Below are 23580 nucleotides of genomic sequence, written 5' to 3' on the forward strand. Positions count from 1 at the left end.
TTTTTTTGCGTCGACGTTAGTGAGCACTAATGAAATTTCTATTACACCTGAGATAGAAGGTTCTGAGCAAATACGAATAACACAAGCTTGAGATCTCAAGATTTAGAGAAAGGATTTCATAATCACAGCGTGAAAAATGATTAGAATCCGGTGTTTTTAATCCGGCTCCAAGGTTTTCGAGCCCACATATTTCGCTCACTGAGCAGATCTCCCGATATTTTCTCAAAAACATTCAAGAAATCTTATAGTTACAACGCGCAAATGTACCTAATGTTTGACTAGCGTGGCATCTGTTTTAGCGTAATTACGCAAATCTGTTTCTATCAAAAGCCCATCAGAATCACCAGAGATTAATCACATATCATAGCACTTTTTCTAAAACTGTTACCAACTTGACTAGTGTCATTCGAATTCGCACAGAATCATTTCTAACCCATTACATAGTACAGGGATCTTGTTTCGTTCGCATTTGCACTGTCATTTACGCGAGTAACATTGTTGAAGGTTTTTAGAACATTTTCTCATCCCTTTCCGTACTTTCGAATGAGATGACAGGCCCGCGTTCATCCTGAAAATCGATGCCGAAATCGGACACAAAACAAGTGTCTTTTTCGGCGGACTAGACCATCGCACATACATATTTTCGAACAGAATGTCATACCTCATAGATACCTCGAAAATCTGGGATCGTTGGAGCAATGCTGACGGCAGATTCAGATTCAGGATGTGCGAAAACAAGTGCCTGAGGAAGTTGGTTCATTCCGCCGGACAAAACACTTTTTTTGTGCGGCTGTGTAATGAGAAGAGGGATGAAAAAATTGGGGTACATTGCGCAACGGCCTCTTCACAACGACCGGTGTCCTACCGGTGATAATTATTGTTGGCAACTCGGCGAACGTCTGCGTCCGCGATATAATAACCGGTCCTGGTAACAATGAAACCGTTTGCTCCGTCCGCTCGCACGATGCGAGGCAGCGAGTCGGTCGACGGGGGTGTTATAGTAACACAGTCGGAGATTAGGGCTTGGCTGGCGTATTGTTTGCCCCGTGGCTCGGGGGGTGGGGAGGCGGGGGAAGCCTGACAAAAGGTCTACAAATCCTCGAGGGGGGGGGGGGCAGCAAGACGTACGCTCACCCCTCCAGGAAACCCGGGCGTATCACCACGGACCTGCGAACGAGATGGGAACCAGGGATGCTGGAGAGCCTTGGAACTAATGGAAGGGCGTTCCGAACGAGGCTCCGGGACACAACCGGAAGCTGAGAGTCGAAAGATGAGGGGGGGGGGAGATTTTTTTCAAGGGAGCAGAAACCTGACAAAGTCTGTATTTCGGTGCAGTTATTGGTTTCAGCCCTGATTATTGACTAACGGCTGTATTTACGGGGGTTCGGAACCTCGCGAGGTGCACGAGTTTTAAGGTATATATATAAGATTCGTTGTGCAGCAGGGCGATTTACGGTGAACTGTAAATAAGACCGCCAGCTATTTTTTGCTGCAGAGTAGCGGTGTGAGAGAATGTGTGAGTCGGGAAAGGAGAGGAAGTAAATGGAGAGAACGATAACAGTGGAGGAGGTGGAGGACGAAGTATAACTGGAGAGTATACCTGCCTATCCATTGTAAACAGAGCAGTTTGGGATGAATTTAGTCCGAGTGGAACTACGTTACTACATCTCGGGAGGTTTGTACAAATGAGAAAAACATTCTTTTCTACTTTCGAAAAGTTACGAAAGTCGGGCAAAGAAAAATATAACCCCCCTCCCCGCGCTTTCTTCGCTCCGCTACTGCACTTCCCTGCCTGCCTGAACAAATATCAGCTGTACGACAAAATATTCGAAATTTTCTTCCGCGCGTTACACACCAGCTCGTGTGTTCATACGCGAGTGAAATGAAAATATTCAATTACAAATGGAGAAGAATTTTAAGTCTGGCTCTTGCTCGTCGTCGCCTCGTTATAACCTTAATCCGATTAACTCGATGTAATTTCGGTATATCCTGTCGCGTTTTTGCGTCTCTTATTGGGGAAGACGGGTGTCTCCATTTTTTTTAATTCGTTTACTCGGCAGTCGATACACTCTTGTACAGCCTGCAGGTTGAACGTCTTGAAAATGTACAGACGCTAGTCCCACCGCAAAATGAAAGAAAATTGAAAGATTTGCAGTGAAACGTTATATCTCAAGTTTTCCCTTGGCTTCCATCGCTTCTTCTCAACAGCCGCTCGTCGGAAGTCGGGTATAGAAACGGAACGGGAGGTAGGGAAAGATTTCTTTTTTACTTGTCGTTAGCTCGAAGTTTGTACATCAATAAATCGTTTATTTCCAACACCCGCTACCACGCCGGATGGAGCTCGAGACTGTATCCTGTAGATTCTACTAAAGTTTCCAACCCCGTAAGTGCGCGGCGGAAAATTTCTTGCAAACATTAGTTCATCGAAAGTCAGAATACCGGGCGCGTGATGGTGGGGAAAAGATAGGTACCCACCTACAATATTTCTTCCCTTCACCCACGGTAAAATTCGGTTTTTTAAATCCCACCGCCGAGCAGCAAGACTCCGACTGCAAAATTCGGAGTCAAAAATGAGCGGAGGGTGAATTGGGCTCGGTTATATGCCGGAGTTCCTAAACGAAAGGTGGAGTGTCGATAACCCTTTACGTAGTGAAAACGGATAGTTGAATATCGATAGAGCCCCCAACAGTGGCGAGAGTTTTGACGAGAAAATTCCCGGGTTATCCCGCCCTCGCCTCGGTTCGAATACCGTAACGATTCCCATCTATGGCAGGTACCAAATGGTCCATAACTGTAACGGTTACGGTTACGGGCTCGCTTTTCGAGCTGATACCTTAGTTCGTACGATTCGTACATGAGTATACACACGCCGAGGGCCCGCACGGATGCAAGCTAACCGGTGATCGCGTGGCCTGCGAATCAATGGGACGCTGCATCTTTTTCCCGACTATCAAACCTTACGAGAGGCGCTACCGCTTGGTAACGAGTCGCGGTGTGAAACGTCCGCCGGAGATGTGAAACGAAACTGACAGCGCGGCCAAGGGTGAAAAGGGGCCTTTGAGGAATTCTGTGAGTGGGTGTGAAGAAGAAGGAAGGGTCATGAGGGCCCCGTCAGATCGATGGGGGTCAAACTTCCCTGGCGCAACTATCAAACTCGACCGTCGGAGGAGGGTTTCTTGACAGATCGCTGCTGGTCAATTAAATTCCACGCGTCCACGTCTCGCGGTCAACCTCAGACGAGCTTTCAATTTCAGGAGACTTTACGAAGGGTGCTGCTGTACGACGTGTGGCGTTTCTTCTCGAGCTTTCTTCCCTCGAGCTCGGGGGAGATTGACGGGCTTCGGAGAAGCGCCCCTTGTCCTCGGGAGATCTACGCACGCTGCATGGTCCGACTGGAGTTCGCTTAAATAGGTTACGTGATTAGGCTTAGAGACCCTAGGCGAGCGTTTAGCCCGGACACGATCAGCAATTTCCGATCGACCCTCGTCTACCGCGTTGTTTTCTTCTCTGTCGAACCACGGGCTGACCTGCGGGAGTCCAGATTGAATTAAACCCGTCCGGAAATGAATCCCGCATTACGGGTGCTCGAGTCGCTCCTCCTTGGTCGTCAAACAAACCCTGCAGGATTCGTATTGAAGTCCTCCAGGACCATTTCGGCGATCGACGCGACTGTCCAAGCCCAAGTTCGCCCAGAAGTGTGAATGCATGCATGAGGGGAGCCGAACACGCTTGTAACACAGGAAACGTAACCTTTTCCTCCCGATTATTCGCGTAGCGGATAGATAGGTCACGAGGGTTCCTTGGAATTGCGTTTGAAAGGTTGCGCGCCCGGAAAGGTTGCTAATAAACGTCGGTGAAGAGCTCGATCGATTGGCCGTCAATCGTGAAATCAACGCGAGTCTCGTACTGCACTTATAAGTGGCTTGATCGTGCAGACCCGCGACGCTTTTTCTTGACCCGGAAGTTATACGCCATTTTGTTTTAAACTAGTTTTAACACGATCGTTGACACGCGATTTCGTGCCTGGAAAAATCACCGAGAACAATATGCTCTCGCAAAATTTATTCCACGCGACGTTTCGTCGTCAGATGATATTCCATTGATATCATATTCATGTCGTGACAGAGGAGAACTCAGCTTAGACCAAAACTTAGCCGCTATAGCATTTGAACTCCTCGACAGGGAGAATAGCGAAATTTGGACACTTTCATATTCGGGAAAGTCAGGACCGAACACAAAGAGGAATAATTTATTGGAGCCGGTCGTACCCGGATCACATTCAAGTGTCTTATTGGCAACTCAGCTGCAATCGAGATGGGTTTGAGACCAAGAAGATTGGCTGCTTTGTTCCGGCAAAGTCGCGGCTGACTGAACGTCTGATCGGACCAAGGCGTGACCTTCCTGTCAACAACAAAGTGGATCGAGGTGAGGATGGGACTACGGTTGAGGATAGCCAGATACTTTTTAACACTTTTTCCGACGTCTCGTCACCAGCGGTGATTACGGTTCTATTAGCGCGGTGACTGACGGCTGAAAAAAAAAGTATGCAATCTCGATCCGGAGGAGATTTATGAATTCGAGGAGATCAGGCACCGCGGTATGGGTTCATCAAAGTTTAAGGGGGCTTGATTAACAGGCAGATTTTTTCCGTGCTGGATGAGGCCTCGTCAAAGAATCGCTTTATTAAATTCTTTCTTTTCCCGAAGCCATGAAGTTACTGTTACATCGCGTGATGCATAAAACATTTAATCAGAAGATTGTTATACCAAGGCGAACAAGCGCCCGAGCAGCTTCTGGCGTCGAACGACGACGAAAGGAATCTCAAAAACTCATCTCCGTATGCTAATTGACCAATAAGTCTTCGCGATTCGGCTTTTCCATTTCTCATTCCTTACGTTCCCCTTCTTCTTTTTCTTCTTCTTATTCTTATTCTTCCTATTCCTCCATTTCCCCTCCTTGGAGTTGCCTCGCAGCCCTCGTCAAATCGGAACTGGGCAACTTGGTAACTGTGGTCATAAAAAGGACTTGTATAACTTAAGTTCCGGAAGGACGCCAAACGGTGACTGGTGATCTCAGCGGGTTTCAAAACCTTCCAACTATGGGTCTCTGCCACGGCGTGCCGAGCAAGGCCAAACGCGACTCAACCCTCAGACATGACAATAACTGCGCGTCTCTTTCCTCCGTTGGCTTCTTTGGACTCCGAATGCTGCAGCGGCCAGCACTTTGTGCCTTCGTCCTGAGGGCGTTGTAAAAGTGCTTTACGGCTCTGCTGCAACCGCCTACAAAGAGGAAATGGCGGCAAAGCTCACCCTTGTCCTCTGCGGGGGTCGAGTGCGTCGCGAGTGGGTGCCATTGACGTATTAGCAGACAGAGTTAACGAGATGACGGGGTATAAAACGAACGAGGAACCGCGCCGAGAGCCGACATGACACGCTTTGGGAAGTTCATTTCCAACTTGCACACACTTTCAGTGAGTTTTGGGCTTCTCCTTTCGTCACATTTCCTTCGCCAGGATCGAGGAAAAATATTATTACTCTCAACTTGATTCCGAATCCCGGATTCCCGTAAAACGGTCCTGGAAAAAGAGAGCCTTGGAAATTGGATAGCTTTTTCTACATTCCGGTATACAGGAGGATGGATTCGATGTTGGTTAATCAGAATTTCTACCCGCAAACAGCTAACCGAGTTGGAAACTTTCGGGTTCCCTATACTCTCGTACTACATGGACATCCCTTTGGGAGTGAATCGCCGTGTTTTTTCCCCGGGGGAAGGGACGAGAAAAAACAACAAAGAACAAGTGAAAAACAATTTTCGCTGGATACGCAACGACGAAGGTACATAACAAGAAGGAAGTTCACAAAGAAAGAAACTTCTGGTTAGTTCAAATTCGCGCTCCGGACGTGCGTATTCATAAAACTCGCGAGGTGAATTTAAGATTGTGGATACCATTTCCGGTTGTCTTTTGTTCGGAAAATTTGAATCCAAACGTGTTACCGCCGACTGCATGGATACTCTGATTACTTGACGATGAAAATCAGTTTTCTTCAAATTTTATTCTCTAAATAACTGCAGCGAACACCTCCGCGTCTGGACTCGTGAATAAAATTACCCGCAAAGTCGTGAAGAACGACTTCGTTTCCCTCGATTTCCAGGTTCTCATCTTGTTACCGTCCACTTTGCAGTTCTCCTCCAGACCTACCATAACATCCAACTCCAGATATTCAGATGTAAACATTCACGAGGCATGAAGAAAAACTTTTCTCGCCTCTTTCCTTCGCCGATTCTTTTTTCTTCTTTCACGAAAACATCAAGGCTTTATCAAATGCACGCGCGTTCCTGGCTTATGAAGCGGTTTCTTTTTACCGTCGACATGCCTCTGCAAGCAGCGCGATAACGAGGTCAATTTAAAACGTGATAGTGGCTATAAATCGGCAGGCCGACACCCTGTACGCGATTGTGTTTGATAACGATCCTTCGATCGGTGTATACGAGGAGGGGAAGGAAGATCTCGACATCGGGGAGTCTGGATAAAACAGGAACTTCGCTAAGGGTGAGGAAGAAGAAAGAAAAATTACGAATCGTCGCGTACGTTTCCGATACAAAAACCCTAGAGTGGCTAATGAAAAAAATCGTCACACGTATTATCGATGTGCTTGAAGTGGTGGAATTTTCTCGACTGTAATTTCAATTCGTCTGCTGCTACAGAGTGGTGAAGAGAAGAATTGAATGCATAAGTAATTTCGATACCTCTCGATACGGAGTAAACTTGCAAATTTCTAGAAAACAAAATTTATCCGTCACACGCTGAAATTAAATGCCAGCAACAAATTCAGCTAGAGAGAAAAAAGTAATAGCGGTTAATCGTACGAGTCTGTAAAAGTATAACGCTGAAAATATTTGAAACTCCTGGTCGAAATTTATCCCCGCATATCCAAACAAGTCTACAGGTTCGACATGACGGTTCGGTTCACGGGCAGAATTGAATTTCGATATTCGCCTGTCGGCATGGAGCGTTATATTTATAAAAATAAGAAAGTATGAAAAGTGTTCTTCGATGCTGATAAATATTTGGAGTACGGAATAAAAATTTATTGCTTTCGGTCCGCTGGCCAGGAGCCAATCCAGGGACACTCGAAATGTCACAGGGATCGCTCGGCGAAACCCTCGCGAAGCATTTTCCACCCTTGTGTTCTCTCCTAGGGTTCAATATCGCCTAACAGACTGCGCCCAACGCCGTTGACCTTAACCGGGTGACCCAACCGTCAAAAATCTGGGGGCAAATGAACGGAAAGTGGAAAGGCGAAGGCGGGATTTTTCGGTCGGCGTTACGCGATAACGCTATGCTCAGAGTTAACCAGGTCATTGGTGGTTCGGGCCTAATTCCCACCTCGGAAGTTGAGTGAAAATAGACCGAATTGCGGATAAATGGAGCACGAGTAGCTGCGAGCATACCTACGTCGAACGGCAGGACTACTAACCGGGGTAAATCGGCGTGGCGCAAGATCCGGGGAAATTGCTTGGAATGAAACAGGTTTTGCAAAATAAAGTGATTTCACTCGACATTTAGTCCGTCAAATCGCTTGTGAAATCCATCTTAACGTTTCTCGTACACTCGGCCTTAACGTATATTTGCAACTTCCTAATACGGCACGTGGAGTGAAAAATGTTTTGAAACAAAAGTGAAAAAAGCACAATTGAAGCTAATCGATTGTTTGATTGTAATAGAGGAAAAAGTTCCTGCGATCCAAAGGAAAAATTTAAAACACCCTATTCCAACTGTAAATATCTCGTTATTAACAGCGTCAGAAAAATTACGATTACAGGTATACTATTATTTTATCAGCATAAAATTGGTGTAAAAGTTTGTCCGATTTGAATGACAGAAATAATTCATTTTGTTTGTAAATGTATTCCCCACAAATCGACAAGGAAAGATTTATTCTTGAGCTTGTCAGTTGGTATGAAACATCCGATGTACACAATTTTCATAATCCGTAAATTTTATAAAGCGTAAAATATACGCATTAAAACAGCATTGTTCATCAGAATACGGACAAACAATGGACGTCGATGTTTTGGTGAAAGAAAAAAAAAATGGATTTTCTTGGTGTATAATAAGCTGTTTATAATACTGGAAACATTTAATGTCCCAACATTTTTTCCTGTATAATGTAGATTTTTTAAATTAATTGTACGTGACTGCATCAGCTTTGCTGACAATTTTCGAAACTTCATTTTGTCCACTTTTTGGTTCAAAATTTTTTCAACCAGACTACGCATTCCGTTAATTCTTAAGGAAAAAAGAATATGGTAAAACTGTAAAGTTTCAGTAAACTAGAACTCCATTAAGCTCGTCGCGTGTCACGCGATGTATTTAAACTTCAGATTTTACATTGCGCACCTGTGACTGCATAAACGTTGTAACGTTATTCGCCGCAGCAGAAATACAAACGCGGATCAACTCTAGCCAACAGCGCTCTTGGGGCTAATAATTTTCCATAGACATACACTGTGTACGTGTTTAACCTGCACACAGCCTTGCAGTGCGATGGATAGAACCGATAATCGAATCGCCACTAGATAATATTATCGTTAATGTTATTGCAGCTCTCGTTCTTCTTTTCAACGTTATATAGACAGAGACCCACGTCGAGTTTATCGCCCGGTCATAACTCCACCTGGAGCGCTTTTAGATAGACGGGAACTTTGCCCCGCGTTCTATTATCGGGTACATGAAACTGCGATCATTTAACGTTTCAGAGACAGGTGAACAGATTCAAGTCCGTATGATTAAATTGAAAATCCGTGCCAGATTACCGACGGAACTGAAGCTTGAACTCAAATACTCGACGTTGAAACGGGAGGATTTCTCTGGCATCGTACAAATATTTGTTGTTAATTTTCGCCTACCGGAAGTGCCGGAAGTTTGTCTTATAATCCGCCAAGTGTATACGATCAAGGCAAAAGCTCGTCTCGAACGCGAATACGTTGTGTGTAATTTCATGAAATGCGATAATTAGTTGCAATTCCGTTTTGTCAGTAACGAAAAATCGCCGCGAAGAACGATGATAAACTTTATTTCAATTTATTGTCAGATCTTCTCCTCGACGCGACGCTGAAAGTTTCCGTGGAACCGACGAGGTCCTAAATTTCCTCAAAATGGCCTGTTTCTCCGCAGTACGGGAAACCGTAAGGTTGGCCAAAATTTCTTTGGGGAGCGGTGACCGCTTGTGGGGTTAAACCCGTATGAAAATTAATACTTCGCAGCGCAGACGCACCCCGCAATTTGCTTTCTCAAGCAATAATTATATCCCGGCGGTAGAGCTGGCCGTCGAGTTTGTTCATCCTGCATATATTCACCTCTTTCGTCGTTCTCTTGCCAGCTTCTCATGAGATTTCAGCAGGTAGTTTATCCCAGCTGCGGTTGCGCGGGTCTTCGATTACAAAACTAATTCGCAGAGACGTGGAGTAAATTTTGCTCAACCAACCAGGCTGAAGATCTATTCCAGAATCGCAGTTTTTGAATGACGAAATTATTCGAGTTACTTTTCTATTAACCCTATTGTTAGGTAAGAAAGATGCTCACGATAATTACGACGTGGAAAAAAAAAGAGAGACAAACTCGAAATGTTATTCTCTTTCTCTCCTTCACCCTTTATCTTCGATGTTTAAGATTGACTTCAACAAGCAGGCAGATCCATGGAGAATATCCTGGAATAATTAGGTACTCCTGCACGGTGAAAAAACACTTTCTCTCTATTTTTCTCTCTCTTTCTCTCTCTCTCTCTGCTCCGCTTCGCGGGCGAGATGACAAAATTGAGAAAAGTTTGAAGGCTATCGCTGTATAATGCGGCAAAAAGGCTCGGGAGGAAAAATATTATAATTGAGGGATCGAGTTTTAACGAGCGAAGGGAACCGAGGTGGGACTAGCGCGAGAGCGATGATTAACGCGGAGTAATTTAATAATTAAGTGGAACTTGTAGGCACCGAGTTATGCGGAAGTACTTTGTGCAATTGATCATGGCGCCAACGGCGTCCACGCCCCCATATGTATACCTTACTATGTGTGCTGTACCCGTTTGTTGGGTGAACGCAAAATTCCGGCTCGAATAGTTGACGGAAGTGCGACTCGCAGGTGACAAAAAGTCAAATATATGGGACATGTAAAGTCATGTATTCGTAACCCGTTAATTGCGTCAACCTTTCGCTCCTTGATATCGAAAGTTTGTCAGTTGATAATTGATCGATCGATGTCTTTCATCTCTTCACTTGGCTCTTTACTCGATAATGACTCGAATTGATTTTTCACGCTCGGAATTTCAATATCCGAGTGTTGTAGCAAATTAAAACCTCGTCTCGTAAAATTTTCAAGCCCGATTGACTGAATGCAGTATCAATTTCCTATCGCAGAAACATGAGAAAATTTATAACAGATTTTTTACGATGTTCAACTTAGCACAGGCATCCTGCGGAGAGAATCACTTTACCCAATTACTTCAACTACCCGCTCACGTCGAAGGCGCGTACATTATCCGTTATTGAATTTAAGGATTACCGCATCGTAACCTTCTTTTTTTCTTCTTCATTTGCGAGTCGATCGCGATACCGCTTTCAAATATTATTGCTTCGACAAAGTTTCGCATGTCTTGTACAATATATCCGTGAAAAAATGAAAAATCATCTTTCAAAAGAGAAGAAAAAAAAAAAAAACAACAAAATAGCAACGACACCCCCAAGACAAGGGCAGTGCAATTTGTCCAAGGATCTGAAATATCTGAAAATCTGACTTCTCGCATCTCGTCGGTACCTTCACACTCGGAGTACAAAATTGGCTCGTCTTAAAATCTAGTCTCGCAAAACGGCGAAATCTTCACTCGGAGGGTCAGACGGCTGAGTTAGCCCCGGGGCTTTGGGAGAGAGAAACAGTGAGAGATAGAGAGACAGAGATAGAGAGAGAGAGGGAGAGCGTTGTAGGTCCTCCGAGAAGCGCACTATCTTGACCTGGACCAACCTCTCAACCGCAGCGTATCTCCCGCAAAATCGCCGCAGCACGCATAAACTGCATGACGTACACACGTGCACGCACCTATACAATATACATTCTATATGTATAATACCGGGGTTCGTTCGTTCCCGGTCCTTCCATTGAACAGGCTATAATTTATTAACATGCATAGCTCTCGCGTCAAATATCTTCCCACAGGGTGTCATAAGACTTCGGGATAACGACTTTGGGGCCTCACTGCACGCTCCCCGATGCCTCACCGAAAGCTTACATTTGCTAAATAATGGGAATAATATATTACACTTCTTCTCCTCCTCCGTATCTAAAATTTGACCTCTGTGCTGCTATGTTTATCGAAATTCGTTATACCTGTTCGTTTCCAAATTCAAATCGAGATATCCAATCACGGAGATTCAGACTGATACTGACTTGGCACGTTTTCAAAAACGATTGGCGATGCGGTTTCGATAGTCACTCGTGCAGTGAGTGCATTCGAATCGAAGAACGGTTCAAGGAGTGGAGTTGTATTATTAATTCCGAATTAATTGGTGGCGAAACTTGAAGTAAAAAATCTGTTATATACGAAACAATAAGGTTTCGAATGGTCGCAAACCTGACGGCTTGAAATTCCAAAATGCATGATTTTGATAATTCAACTTACGATCGAGCAAAGTTCCAAAAAGTAAAATTCCCAAAAATTAAAGTTCCGACAGAGTAAAAAATCAGAAAAATCGAAAACCAGAACGAGCTGGATTCTGAAAGTAAAAATATCGAAAATCCACAACAAAGAAAGATCAAAGTGTTGGAATTTCACCAAGCCAGAAACTCGCAGAACTGAAAATCCCGGATCATTCCGAATTTCTATGATTCGGATCTTGAAACTTTCTCATTTTCGGACTTTCGGAACTTTGCACTTTGCGAACTTCGAGCTTCGGGTTTCGGACCGTTCGAAACTTTGACGTTTCGCCGGTTTGATTGATTTCCTAACTTTGAGTTTCAACGCAAAAAATTTCAAACTCGAAATTCCAATGCCGCCCGTGGTTCAAGTCTCGAATTTGACGCGCAAGAGAAACGTAACTTCGTTGGTTTCATTCTAGCGGGATGACGAACGGTTACTCGGTAAAACATAATAATCTTCCCCCTTTTTTGTGACCAAAATTGGTGACGGCGCGCGGCGCTCGACACCGAGCCACAGGTATTATAGTCTTATACGAGTAGAAAACGGGTCGGCTGCATAGTTTATGGAGGGTTGTGTGTCAAAATAATACCTCTAAACGCAATAACGTCACCGCGCTTGTACAGGGTTAGGCCTTCGAGGTTTACACGAGTCAGTTTTGGGCGCCTCTCATGCAGGTATAACAGTCCGTAGTTTATACGTTCCCGGCAAGTCCGTATAACGCGTTATACGTATTTACAGATGCATCGTCATGTTCCAGCGTAAAGTACCGACTGTACAGCTGTGTGTGTAATAACAAGGAAGAATGTCGAGCAAGCTTGCTGCATTTCCGGAAAGCTTAATTTTTTTCAACCCTTATTCATTGGACGCTGCACAGTTATTCTTCGTTAGCCATTCATCATACGTACATATTTGTTACAATTTCCTTCTTTCCTTTCCTTGCTTGGATTGTTTGTTTCATTTTTCCGGCTTCGTTACAGTGATACAGTATTCTATTATTAGCCCAAGTTGCAAATTTTTCGTCGTGAATTTCCTCGCATTAAACTTGCCACTATAATAACATTGCGATGGTAATAAATCATGCCCCCCCCCCTCCCATCTCTACCATATAGCCAGTTTCTTGGTGGGTGGCGAACGCGTTTGGAACGTGCAATTTTTCACTTTACACTTACACCTCCTTCCCACCCATATACATCTATACGTACAATGTACTCGCACCATCGGAACTTGGCGCGGAAGTGTATTACACCGAGTGACGAACGAGCGTTGAACAGATTCGAGCTTACGCAAAAAGGTGAGGGGAATAAAAAAAAAAAAAACAAGAAAAAAAGAACGAATGTAACAAACGAAAATCCAGTAAACGATCTCTTTCATCGTCATACGAGTCAATTTCTTATTTCACAAATTTGACCCAGCACGGTTGAAAATTAGATTTAATTCCCATTCCGTGGAGCGAAGAAGGAAAGTTGTTCAAAATTGTGCGCGTATAGAGCTGCCGCGATGTGTGCGTGCATACGTGGATGTTGATAAGGGTGGGGTAAACCAGCCCAGCCAGCAGTTAACTGGATTTGAATTGGTTTGAAATGCGAAACAACAACTGTTTAGCGAATTTGCCGTTGCTGCTGCACCGAGTTCGCGAATACATATAGCTACGTGCTTCGGCCTCTGCGCCAGCTTCACCTGCATGTGTAAAAATCAATGTGCACACTTCGCAGTTACGATTGTGTGTGCAAGGCGCGGCGGTAATTTGCGTTTCACCGTAAATGCACACGTAACACGTTATATTATAGCTGAAGAGTTTAAGGGTAATTTCCCTCGCAGAATCGTCGACGATAAGCCGGCGTACACGTACCTGTGACGGTATTCTAATCGCGATCTGTAGATCCTTCAGGATCTCTTTATCCCAGATGGCGTGTGGGAAAATTTGCATGGCTGAAAAATATGCATATGTTAACGGGGATGCTTTTTTTTCACCGCGGTGAAATAATAATTGACAAGCGTGACCGACAAAAAATGAAATTTTATTTTCAACTCCGCATCGAGGTAAAAATAAATTAAAACGAGACGTGATCGGTGTCATCCCCCCCCGGAATTTATTCCGCCGCGCGAACTCGCCGCAATCAATTCCAGTGGTCAACGAATGAAAATACACGAGGCACGTCATTTTTTATTTGACACGCGTTAAATCGCTCATCGTATTTCCCTCTGGTTTCTAACGCGAAAGACGAAAAAAAGGTAGCGAAAATCGTGAATAGTGATAATCGTGGTATAAAAATCGAAAAGTACAATGGAACCAGTCGACTCTTCGCGAGGCTACAGGAATCGGTAATTCGTCGTCAGTGAGTTAGCGTGATCGAAAACAGAAGCTGACGCAACGTGACGCGACGTAGTGAATCCGATCGGTTGGAGAACGCGAGTGAGTCATTTCGTGATGCTGTGCGATGCCCGTGACACAAGAATTCGGATATTACTGCCATACTGTAGCCTTATTAGAGAGCGAATTAAATGCAGGGAGGAAATGCGCGTAGATACCTGTAACGACTGTAACGGAGCGTCATTGTTTTCCGTGCTGTACGATGATAATTATAGACGTAGAGAGGAGACGCGTAATTTACAATCTGTGTCGGAAATTGTTGCGATGCCATCGGCCGAGCTATGTAATTAGAATTATTTGCGAGCCAATTTAAGATTAAAGTCAATTAGAGACACAAATCTTATCTCAAACCATATTTTCTCCATTCCATACCTGAAGTTCATTTCATAATTTCACCTATATTTTGTTCGATTCGTTGTTTGTGTAGTATGTAAACAGCTAAACGTCGAACGAGAATTCGGAAATTGAATATCGCGCGGTTTTGAGTCTAATATAGAAGTTGGCCGCGTTCTTTTGCAGCGATTTTTATTTCCTACTGTGAGTAGGAGTTTGAAATTTCAAAGATCCGGCTTGCGGTTTTTTTTATCTCCGTTTCTCCGCAAGTCGTTCGCGGTTTTAGCCTGCACACTCTGGAACTCTGTACCAATAGACCTCAGGAGGAGAGCCTCCTTGCAAGGTTTTAAGACGGCCTTTCGTGCGTTATTGCTTGCAGGTGGTGATGCTTAGTCCCCAATGTACGTATGCTTGTAGAGTCAGCATAATTTAATTTATTAATTTACAACTTTATCTTATATTTATTTATCTTCATTTATCTTTATTTCTATTTTCCTCGAGAGTAAGCGCGTCTTGTGCGCTCTCTTGTAAAACTTTTTATGTATGTGAAACCTTATTTTCCTTCTTATTCTTTAATACTTGTATTTACTGTTTTACTGTTTACTTTTAATTTTAAGCTTCCACGATCACCTGTAACCTTTTACTAAATTTTCTGTATCGATTTTTGCACGGTGCTCTTAGGGGACCTCAGTCCCAGAGCACGTAATAAACTGCTCTCTCTCTTTCTCCCTTTCTCTGTTTTCAGAGAAAAAATGAAGTTCTTGTGATCACAACGAAAATTAATAATTGAGATTTAACTGGAATTTCGCGTTTTGAAGTTTAGAGAATCAACTTCAATTATTTTCATTTAAATTCGCGGTGTTCGATAGGTGGAAAACAAATTAAGAACATTTAGAGTTTTACGAAAATTGGTATGTACTCGAAGGTTTGTTGAGTAGCTGATCACGAATCTGAGGTCAGATTTGCGAAATTCAAAATGGCGAATCCAATATCGTGGGAAAAAAATGTAAATTCATTTGGATTTTGGTAGAAATTAATAGGCGGAAGTTTTTTGGGTCACCGATAACGAATCCAAGGCCGGAATTCCAAAATTTTGAATGCCGGAACCATTATAGTGGTTTAAAATAAAAATACTGGTCATATTTTCATGTAATATAGTACCCGAGGGCTCTTAAATTGCTAATCACGTATTTGAACTCGTGGTTTGAAATTCGAATTGGATATTAATGTATTATTTTTTTCTGTGAATTCGGAACTTCAAAAAACGGGAAGTTCGAGGGCTGGCTCTTATTATATACATATATGTAAATTATATCTTATTATGCGAATTCTATCGATTGACTCATAAATTCCGTACTTGTAAAATAAGCAATTCTACGCATACAGCGGCGATGCTCCACACCGGTTAAATATAAATTTCACACTGTGTCCAGATTTTTCGAAAAGTTAGTCATCCCGCCGAAGATGACGTAATATTGAACGTACAAGGAATTATTTACAGGGTATAACAGCCGACAAATCTAGACGGATTCGAATCCCGGGAGAGATGAACTGCGGTCATTGCAGTTTCAGCGACAATCTTATCTCCTTGCTACACGCGAGTAACGTTATTGCAATATTCGTAGTGATATATTCTACTTCGGAGTATCTAGCGTGTGAATTTAAAATGAACCGACGTTTTTCCCAGGATGCATAATCGGATGGTCACCGCATCGTGCGATATCAAAATCGTGTTAATTCATGTCGCTTTCGTCTCCTCTACTCAAATTTTTTTTAAAACTGTATCAATCTTTCATTCATTCATTCATTCGTTTGTTGTAAAACCGGCATTTTGTGCATTTCGCGATACACATATACCTATGTGCAACTACAGTGTGTAATATAATCCAGACCCGAGAGAGTACGATTAACAAAAACGTTGCGTAAGGATACATAATGTTAAATTTATGCGTATTGTACAGCATTGTGCGTGTGTATAAAGAGTAACGGGTTGTTTTAAATTCGCCCAGCTATTGTATTCGCTTGTACTCCGAGATGCAAACCTGTTCAGTGACTCACGCTGCTGATGGAAAATGTAACGTAACGTAAAGTAACGTAATTTAAACAACGTTAGGGCCGAGATTCGCGGCTTTTGCGAGCTGGGCCCTACGTCGAATATTGGGTGAATATTTCCGAGATTTTTGGCGCGAAGTAAAAAATTCACAACACTTTTGTGATCCTTGGAGATTATTTGAATATTTTTACCGAATCTCGTTCGAATAATCCAATCTCGATGTCGACTTTCGCTCCGTAATGTAATCGTAGGAAATTTGATTCCAATTTCCCCCCCTTTTTTTGCTCACGAACTCATCAAGCGCCTTTTTCAAAAATTCTCTCCTCCGAAGACGAGACGTTAAATTTCTTCAGTTCTCGAGTGTCAAGCGCTATGCCGAAACGTGTCAAGTCATATAACTGCAGTTTCGATGAACAAATCTCACATCAGGGCGTCAAATAACGAACGAACGGAAAAAGCGAGACGTTCGTGATGCGAGACACGTCCTTGGAGGCAGCGTCGAGAATAGACCACTTCCTGTATAAGCTTTAATTTATTAACCATTCGCTGCGTGCCGTGCGCATAATCCACGCTTTCTTTACCAATGTTCGATGCTTGAGACACGATCACGCATGTATTGACTGTGAGAAGCTCGTCGTATCTCGAGCGAAATTTTCAGTCGGATGCTGCGGTGGATCTGAAATCGCGAATATAGATTAATGACTCGTAAAGAATTCCAGCGACCCCGGCTACTTCCGCCCATCGCATCTATCGCCAATTAATAGATATGTGTGCCCAGCACATGGTGCCCTTTATAATTCAACATTCTCCGGAAACGACACATTTTAAATTACCACACGTATTTTTTTTTTTTTTTGATCACGGTCAATTCGCTGCGAATCAGTAGCTGTCTAAATTCTTACAGTGTGAACGGATGTTTACGTAACGTAAGTAACTCCGGCTGGTAGTTTGATTGGACGTTCGTTGTACGTAGAAGCGGCTATATCGGAACTGCGAATATGTTTCTTTCATTTTTTTTCGATACTCGTTGCATCCGAAGTCCGAAGCTCAATATCGCGCAGAACAATAAAGATTTACAATTTTTGGTTCATACAACGATATTTTAAGAAATAAACGTTAGCATACATGCATATTTAGATGAAAATAGGTTGAAATTTTATTGTAACAAAAACGTACAACTGTTACGAATAAAAGAGACGGGTCGATTTGTAAAAATAAAAAACAAAATAAAATTGAATGTACTATTTGTGAGTGACGAATTTTCATTCAAATTACGGCATTGAATAACTTTTATACTTGACGCTTTTCGGATCGTCGAACCCTTGGTTTGTCAATCGTCATTAGCAGACGTAGTGTCGAATTTTCTGGACACATGTTACACGTATAATATATATTTTATGGCTGGACACGGGAGAGGAACATTAAAATATTATAAGCAATTCCTATATTGCATCGATGTCTAGATTGTCGGATAAACCACAGGTTTTTCTTTTCGCGGAATTTTTTCATCTTCTCGACTCTCTGACAAATTGGGCCGGATTCTTGAACGCGAAAACTGCTTTCGCGTAAAAGCTTTTCTTCTTCTCATTCTCTTCATGCCATGTCCGAACAGCTATTCTTTACATAATCAATAAAACAAAAAAAAAAAAACCAACAACAACAAAACAAATATTAAAAATGACTCTTTTTCACTTGCATTCTGTATTGATATAGATGCAATGCAAAGCTTGAAAATAAAGAACGCGTAATTGATACTTGAAAATTTCGTATATAATCATCTTCTTGAAATTTCGAAAATCAAGGGACAGAAAGTTTATAAAACTGTTTCGTACCCTCAGCATTCCCACTATAAAAAACATTTTTCTTCCTTTTCGAAAAATCTAAGAAATAATTTCTCCAGTGTGCGATTCTTGAAATATTTTTCGAGTTTCGTACAACGATATGGAGGGGAGGGAAGGGTAGATCAATTCAGACGTCTCGATCTCTCTTCTTTCCTCTAAAAATAAACAATGCGTGACAGAAAACCCGCAGCTTCTAAAAAAAAAAGAAATTAAATCAATAATGTGATAGAAGAAAAAAAATAGACAAATACGACCACTTCCGATGTATACAGGGAAAGAATTATTCTAATTTTTTTCCACCTCTTTAGCGTCGAGATCCCGTTAAACTTCGTACGATATTCCTTTCGTGTTTCTAAATTTAGGAAAACGCTGATTAAAGTTCTTCGAACTCGAGGGATCCGTTTCTTATATTATTCGGTGTGGGACGATCCCACGACAGCCGATGGCTTGTTTGTTTCCTGTATATTTCTGATGTTTCTTTTTCATATTCCTTTCTTGATTCGTTCGTCTTCTCGTTCGGGGAACGTTTATTTCTTCAAACAAAAGACGCGGTGCTTGGATACGAAGCAACGTGGGTTGCGACAGTCCTGCGTGCGACGTATAAGAGGTGGAGAATAATTTCCTTTTTCTCTTCCTTTCTTCCTCCTTTCATACTCAAGTATATACGCCTAAAAATTCAAGCGTACATTTCGAGGGAACAACGAGGAGGGTGCCGTGCCTTTCAGCGACGAAACCCCTCGTTGCCTGCGCTCTCCGGGGGATTAAAATTTGTATAATTTTTGACCGCGCCATTCAGTCGCCGAGTCCTGCAGTGCCAGGCCAGCGTGTGGAGCTGTACCTCTCGCAAGGGTCGAAGACGACGAATGAAAGGAAACAAGGCGAGAGCGCTGCGCCGACTGACTCGAGCGACGAGCTAGTTCTGCAGCGGTGGACTGATTTATGATTTCTGTTGTACAAAAAGAGGGCAAGGGTGTAATAACGAAAAAAAGACATCGTATCCTGATCGTTTTATCGGGGCTTGCAAGCCGTAATACTAACTGCGAGGTAGCGAGGGATACAAACAAACAATTACACGCCATCGGAGAGTGCTTTGTTTTCTCATCAGTCGTCTCAAAGAAAGCGTCTCCGATTACAGGTGCATCTGTGCATAACGTACACACGACGCGTAACACACTCGGAGAAACGAGGAGTCTCAAATTTCAGGTTTCATCGTTCTATTCCACACGCCGTCGCGATGCAGCGGCGGATACTCGAATAAATTACCCATGATGCGCGTGTGCCGGCTGCGGACGCCGGATCGGCAATAACAACCTTGCCGGCGTTAAGAAGGCGTCCGTCCCCCGTGAAGTGGTGCAGTTATCGATTCGAGGCAGTTAAACCGCGGTCTAGACGCGGAGGGCGGATTCGATTGTTTCGCAAAAGAAGCTCGGCGATAACGATCGATTCTCTTCCCGATCCATCCTCGTGTTCATGGAAATTCTCGAATCTTCCGCGGCGCTCAAGCGCTCCGAGTATCGTCGCGATCCGACAATTGAACCCCCTTCAGTCGATGCTCTCCGTCAACCCGTATATTATATTAGTCGAGCGATTCGCTCGCCATCAATCCGCGAGTGAGACGCCAGAGTTGTCAACCACGAACTACGCGTCGTACGAAAACGCCTCGCAGGTTGAGCGCCACTGCCGGCCAGCTGAGCCCCGGGCGTGTAGGCGGATGAGCGTAGAGGGGAAACTCGGTGGTGGGGGAAAGCGATCTTGCGAGGGGGAGATGGAGGGAGCAGTAAACACGCCGGCGCCTCAGTCGCGCCGCGTCCGTCGTGCGAGGAGCGTCGCCGCGCGTTCCTTGTTCGCGAAAAGTCTTCCTGGAGGACAAAAAAGGAGTCAGCTAACGATAAAAGATCTCCAGTTCTCGACACGCTATTTGCGAGGTTTGTTTTGTGTTTTTTTGTTTATCTTCGTTTCGCGTTTTCTCGATGACTACGGTGGGTGCGCGTTTTTGTTGTTAGTTCGGTATCTGTGCTGAAATATGGGTGCGTAAAATCGCATCGTGAAAAAGGTTGAAGAAACGTTTGTTATGTACCGGAGGTGCGCTTTAGACGGTTGAGATTTTCACACAAGAGTGAGATTTCTTTCGCGGACAGAATATCGACAAGGATTTATTCGCACTGTTAGCCAGGTGAACAGACTCGAGATCTGTGATGGATTTATGGTGACCGGTCAGTATCTCAAACGCCTTGTTCGAAATCGTTTGATTTTGTGTTTTAGTTGAGGCGAAAGGCTCAAGTTTGTTGTTCAGTTCGCGTTCTTTCGTTCGTTTGTTCTTTATACGTCAGTGAATGGAAGAAGAGAGGAGACGGAAGTTTTTACGACCTTCGCTTCGCTTGGAACAAAGACTCCCGGCTGGCTCGGCACCGTTTTATCGATTCAGCTCTCTCTCTATCTACGTAATGTGAGTTGTTGAACAGAATTACGCCAAGATGTCACCCTCCGGGTGCGCTCTTCTAGGTTCAATCTCCACATTCCACTCTTCCGGTGAAGCAACACGGGAGGAACTAATCGTTTCACTTCCTCGGCGTCTGTTGTTGTCATTTGCAGATCGCCCGACGCTCGCCGTGTCCAACACCCGACGATTTCGACGATACTTTCGTCCGTTGGAATAGGGCATAAAGTTACGCGAAATCCGCAAGTGAGCGTATTTGAGCACAACTGAGTTCTCTCTCTACACGCGCTTCCGCGTCTATGACCGATCGCGATGGATCGTCTAACCAATTTCGTAACCTCGCCCCTCGCCCATCAATCTCGCCGTGCACGCACGCTAGCCGAACGACGCGTGTTTCGTTGGCTACAATTTGTTGTTTCAAGGGATCAGAGGCGAGCGAACGATCGTTGGAACATTTACCTGTCCCGCGAGCCCGTCGCGATCGCATTACGACGTTGTTGCTCTCTTCTTTTTCTTGTTCTTATTTGTATTGTTGTTTTTTTTTTTTTTTTGATAAATATTCTTATTTTCGGTCATTTGCCTTTACGCGGAAATTATGTTAATCAATTAGTTGACTTTGAATCGATTAGACGCGATCGTTTTGCCGCTGTCATCGATGTTTCAAGAGCCAACACGCAACTGTCCTCAAATACCTGAACCGATTGCGTATCAGTCGGTCTCATTCTCCGGTGTTTATCGAAAGGCGTGACTAGGCGTAGATATCCGTGTAAGATAGCGATGCAGCGAGTATTTCATCGCTGTGACTTCGTAAAAACAAAAAAAAAATCGCTCAATGCTCTCTGCTCCGAGCGAAATTCACGTACGAATCGTTACAATGCGTAGCCTATAGGTACCCATACGATAACTGTATAAATTATGGGCACGTCAATTCGAGGGTCAGGGCCTGGATTCTAACACACCTATCATGTCTTTGCGTATTGTGCCTAGTCTCTATCCCGTAACGCTACTCTATTCTACATAGCCCCCCCCCCCCCATTCTCTCTCTCTCTCTCCCTGCATTTATAAAGCGTCAAACAAAGAGCCTGCACGTTTTCAGACCCGGAACGAGTTTCCCCATGCGTTACAAACGGACGAGAACGACTGCAGAGCAGGCGAGCGAACGATCGCCCATTATTTACCTTTTTTTTTCTCTTCGTTTTAGCATTTTCAGCGGTTATGTCTGTTGTGTCGTTTGGCTGTGCAAAAGTTGTAGGTGTTTGCACGCGGGAGGTTAGTCGCGGACTGTATAAGAGAAGTTTACACGTAAATTAAGTACATCTATCTATGTTTCAGGAATAATTTTATTATTTCTGCAAATCATCTATAATCGATGCAAAATTTCAATACGGTAATACGTATTACTGGAATTGATAATTACATTGCTTATCTATTGTAAATGATATGCAATTTTTGTGTGCGTGTAATTTAATATGATATCCGGAGAGAGAAAACAATCGAACGAAGTAAGTATATTATTATTTAATATACGACAAACTTCCTAATGTCCGAAACAGCCGAGGGGGATTGATACGATCGTTGCGTACGTATCGTGAGACCGTAGTATGCATACCTATGTCGAATCTCCATGAAATTTTAAATAACTGACAATGAAACGCGTTATCGCTATACCGTATAGTATGCACATGAGGGAAGAGGACGAGGACGTCACAACGAACCTACAGCAAGCACGTACATACATTTGTTGTATCACGTATGCATACATTATCCATAGCATGGTCGTCACCAGCAACGAGTGAAACTGCAGGTCATTGATAAGCCAGCTGCTGCCGCAGCAGTCCCACCGACACGTGCATCTAAGAACGTGCAAATTGAATAACGTATGGGCAGGCACCTAGGTGCACACACGCACTACGTGTCTCGAGTATGCGTGTATGTGTATTTAGCCTTGTGCTTGCAGGACGTACATGCATACCCAGTGCATCGCAGTGCTCCAAAAAGAATATGTAGGATACTGCTGACCCATACCCCGGGGACTCTGCTGGCCGCAAGACAGGTGGTGACGTCAATACTAACACGAGCTTGCGAGAGGCAACTACTGCTGCTTCGATTCGGTGCATGCCTTGCCTGCCTGCCTGTCTTTCTCCTTCGACTCACCTACCCTTTACCTAATACAACACACATGTACTCGTTTTGCAATTCGCTTTGTTTCTCTTTCTCCTCCTATGTACCGCGATAAGGTATACTGCACAATACTGCCGTACAGTTGTTCAATTTAAATTCACCCAACTCTCGCATATGAAAATGGATGTACATGTGTACTACGCACTGAAGATATTCCATACTCGATCAAGCCGTCTTTACATGTATGTATGTGTATAGTTAATATCGTGTGAGTATAGATGCACATAGTCACTATCTTGCCTCTCGCATTGTTAAATCGAGAATTTATCGCTCGTCCGCGGCAAACTGCAGTCTGCGTAATAACGTACAATATTATCGTAGGTGTACGTATAGGTATACTAGATCCGCTAGATAAGTGTACGAAGATTAGGATGAGTCAAGAACAACGGGCACCAGCTGTTGTGCTCTGCCTGGAGCTATATAGGTACGGAGACTTGAGAAAAGATGAAGGCTGCGGAGAGAGACGAGGGAGATGGTGCTGACCAATTCACCAGGAATGCAGCCCACCACCGTCTATCATTCTTTTTTCAAGATTCCGCGAGTGATTCGTTTTATTTTTATTTTCTTTTTTTCTTTTCGTACAGATATCCGAGCATACGTACAACGAGATCTTCTGCAAATATCGCAAGATCGTCTGAGATCCGGTCACGAATTTACGTTATAACTATAGATATATATTG

At 43.6% G+C, this 23580-nt stretch overlaps 1 protein-coding gene across 10 annotated transcripts in view; it reads left to right on the forward strand.

Moving 5' to 3' along the window:
• Positions 1-23580, forward strand: part of LOC124218085 (ankyrin repeat domain-containing protein 50-like) — a 141364-nt gene that overhangs the window by 30124 nt on the left and 87660 nt on the right. For 9 of the 10 annotated variants that reach the window (XM_046624484.1, XM_046624487.1, XM_046624489.1 and 6 more), the window contains exon 1: positions 20093-20728. The exons of the other annotated variant lie outside the window; for it this stretch is intronic. The gene's annotated coding sequence lies outside the window, so the exon portion shown is untranslated. Of the gene's footprint in view, positions 1-20092; positions 20729-23580 lie in introns of those variants that run through there. 10 annotated transcript variants of the gene reach the window in all.

Source organism: Neodiprion pinetum, chromosome 4 (genome assembly GCF_021155775.2).
Source record: "Neodiprion pinetum isolate iyNeoPine1 chromosome 4, iyNeoPine1.2, whole genome shotgun sequence".
NCBI lineage: Eukaryota > Metazoa > Arthropoda > Insecta > Hymenoptera > Diprionidae > Neodiprion > Neodiprion pinetum.